The following is a 4,537-nucleotide window of genomic DNA, read 5'->3' as shown; positions in this document are numbered from 1 at the left end:
GAAATTTATGAAAAAATGATTATCCCTATGATATATCTTGAACATTAAGATTTTGGACATGAATTTCCATGAATTTTCTTAATGCTTTGTACTTTTCTCGAAATCTAAACTCATTTTTGACAATAGTATCGAAAATACGTGCCTCTTATCCAGACGTCATAACCCAATCCATTTGAAGTAACTATTGTAATATCTAGATTAAATTCAATAATATATCGGGACGATAAATTAACTATACTGCGTAATAATCTTCAAGTTTTTGAAGGCCTTAAGGCCTTCTCATAGAATTTAAATTGAAGTCTCTTTTAAAGAGATCTATTATAAAACACAGTTATATATATTTTCCGTTTTCAATCTATTTACGTATCAAGCTTCAGTATTATGTGTTGCCAAAGCAGATAATATGATTCTCATAACTCTCTCTCTCTCTCTCTCTCTCTCTCTCTCTCTCTCTCTCTCTATATATATATATATATATATATATATATATATATATATATATATATATACATATATATAAATATATATATACTGTATATATATATATATAATATATATATATATATATATATATATATATATATACATATACTGTATATATATATATATATATATATATATATATATATATATATATATATATCTTATTCCACTTGGCAATTAAAACTGGTGATAGATTTTTTTGTTTTATTTAAAATCCTTCTCTTGAATCAAGTTCTTAATCATTCACTAGCCTCCATGGTCGTTCAGTACATAAGTGCGTAGACCTGGCTGTATAATACGTATGCTAGTTTGTCAAGAACATGTTATATTCTTGTTTGAGAAATGAGACAGGCCAGATTATGTTCATAGTAAGTTCCAGTGAAATAACTCGAATATATTGCATCAGACCAACCAAATATCTATGTCAATGCCTTTTCTCCTTTGTCCAATACAGTGATAGTGAGCATTGAATTTGAAATGTGAGACCATCGGTATGTACACATTCCCACTCCTTCATCATCTCGTTAAGTTCTTTCTCATCTCTTAAAATCAATTCGGAAAATAGATTCACAGATGACTGGATACAACAATTGCTTGGACTCGGATCCAAAGAAACAAAAGGGTTTCAAAGATATGTTTAGCAATGATTTCTAGGTAAACAAGGTGACCTGAATGCTAGGGAAATTTGACGTATCCAAATTCATTATTTTGTCTAATGAAATCATGAATATTGAGAAATATCAAATAGCATCTGAAGTTATATATTCATTTATTTATGTGTATATCATTGATGTCTGTATAAATAAATGCTTTCATATTTGAGCAAAATACTGTATATAGATAAATAAGGAGATAGATATAAACTTATATAATTATGCACGCACCCATATATATATATATATATATATATATATATATATATATATATATACATATATATATACGTATATATATATATATACATATATATACATATATATATGTATATATATATATATATATATATATATATATATATCTATATATATGTAGATTTATAAATACAGTAAGTATATTCTATATATATACATATATATATCTATATATATACATATATATGCATATATACATATGTATATATAGATATATATACAGTATATATAGATATATATACAGTACATATATATATATATATATATATATATATATATATATATATATATATATATATATATATATACTGTATATATATATATATATATATATATATATATTATATATATATATATAGAACATACATACTGTATTTAAATGCATGTAATTACATGAATAAATCATACATACATATACCAATGGCACTTCCCCCAATTTTGGGGGGTAGCCGACATCAACAAAGAAACAAAACAAAAAGGGGACCTCTACTCTCTACGTTCCTTCAGCCTAACCAGGGACTCAACCGAGTTCAGCTGGTACTGCTAGAGTGCCACAGCCCAACCTCCCACATTATCCACCACAGATGAAGCTTCCTAATGCTGAATCCCCTACTGCTGCTACCTCCGCGGTCATCTAAGGCACCGGAGGAAGCAGCAGGGCCTACCGGAACTGCGTCACAATCGCTCGCCATTCATTCCTATTTCTAGCACGCTCTCTTGCCTCTCTCACGTCTATCCTTCTATCACCCAGAGCTTTCTTCACACCATCCATCCACCCAAACCTTGGCCTTCCTCTTGTACTTCTCCCATCAACTCTTGCATTCATCACCTTCTTTAGCAGACATCCATTTTCCATTCTCTCAACATGGCCAAACCACCTCAACACATTCATATCCACTCTAGCCGCTAACTTATTTCTTACAACCGTTCTCTCCCTCACCACTTCGTTCCTAACCCTATCTACTCGAGATACACCAGCCATACTCCTTAGACACTTCATCTCAAACACATTTTATTTCTGTCTCTCCATCACTTTCATTCCCCACAACTCCGATCCATACATCACAGTTGGTACAATCACTTTCTCATATAGAACTCTCTTTACATTCATGCCCAACCCTCTATTTTTTACTACTCCCTTAACTGCCCCCAACACTTTGCAACCTTCATTCACTCTCTGACGTACATCTGCTTCCACTCCACCATTTGCTGCAACAACAGACCCCAAGTACTTAAACTGATCCACCTCCTCAAGTAACTCTCCATATAACATGACATTCAACCTTGCACCACCTTCCCTTCTCGTACATCTCATAACCTTACTCTTACCCACATTAACTCTCAACTTCCTTCTCTCACACACCCTTCCAAATTCTGTCACTAGTCGGTCAAGCTTCTTTTCTGTATCTGCTACCAGTACAGTATCATCCGCAAACAACAACTGATTTACCTCCCATTCATGATCATTCTCGCCTACCAGTTTTAATCCTCGTCCAAGCACTCGAGCATTCACCTCTCTCACCCCTCCATCAACATACAAGTTAAACAACCACGGCGACATCACACATCCCTGTCTCAGCCCCACTCTTACCGGAAACCAATCACTCACTTCATTTCCTATTCTAACACATGCTTTACTACCTTTGTAGAAACTTTTCACTGCTTGCAACAACCTTCCACCAACTCCATATAACCTCATCACATTCCACATTGCTTCCCTATCAACTCTATCATATGCTTTCTCCAGATCCTTACCTTTTGCTAAATATTTCTCGCATATCTGCCTAACTGTAAAAATCTGATTCATACAACCCCTACCTCTTCTAAAACCACCCTGTACTTCCAAGATTGCATTCTCTGTTTTATCCTTAATCCTATTAATCATTACTCTACCATACACTTTTCCAACTACACTCAACAAACTAATACCTCTTGAATTACAACACTCATGCACATCTACCTTACCCTTATATAGTGGTACAATACATGCACAAACCCAATCTACTGGTACCATTGACAACACAAAACACATATTAAACAATCTCACCAACCATTCAAGTACAGTCACACCCCCTTCCTTCAACATCTCAGCTTTCACACCATCCATACCAGATGCTTTTCCTACTCTCGTTTCATCTAGTGCTATCCTCACTTCCTCTATTGTAATCTCTCTCTCATTCTCATCTCCCGTCACTGGCACCTCAACACCTGGAACAGCAATTATATCTGCCTCCCTATTATCCTCAACATTCAGCAAGCTTTCAAAATATTCCGCCCACCTTTTTATTTACACCATACACACACACGCACACACACACACACACACACACACACACATATATATATATATATATATATATATATATATATATATATATATATATACTGTGTAAATATATATATATATATATATATATATATATATATATATATATACACAAAACAGTTCCAAAAACAATTTTGTATTTAGAATAGGAAAGAAAAATAGATAAAAATAAGTTATCTTAAACAACAAAGACACATAAAACCATCTAAGTTCAAGTAGCAACATATTACTGTCTTCGACAATCGCAAAAGATCAATAAAGATATCGTAACTTAAGCTGTAAAATTAATTAAAGAAAAGATATATTTACCACTGGAAAAAAACCTTTTTCCTAAATCTACAAGGACTTCATTTGTAAATTTAAGTCTTCACTATTAACAGAGAATTTTTCAAGGTATTAGAGGCTTTTCATAAGGGAAAAGTGTCGACCTTTTAGATTTCTCCATCTTTCAGTACAATGAAATTAGCATTCCTGTGTGAATAGAAGCTGCTAACAATAGCGAAGGTGACCAAACATCCAGCAGAGTTTGCGCAGTAAAATATCAGTATTTTTGTGATACATTCTTAGGCCTTGGGCGATGACACTGAGTACAGAATAATTATCATTATTCATATCATTATCATACTTGTTATGCTCATTACTAATATCGTCGTTACTATCATTACGTTTGTTAATATTGTTATTATTATTTTATAAGGATATAATGTGGATTATTATTATTATTGTGACCATTACTATTATCATTATTATTACTTTAGGAGCAAAACATCATTAAAAAAAACGTCATTGATCTCCTAAGGTACAGAAACTGGTTTCA

The sequence above is a fragment of the Palaemon carinicauda genome, chromosome 8 (assembly GCF_036898095.1).
Source record: "Palaemon carinicauda isolate YSFRI2023 chromosome 8, ASM3689809v2, whole genome shotgun sequence".
NCBI lineage: Eukaryota > Metazoa > Arthropoda > Malacostraca > Decapoda > Palaemonidae > Palaemon > Palaemon carinicauda.
This window is presented reverse-complemented; position numbering follows the sequence as displayed.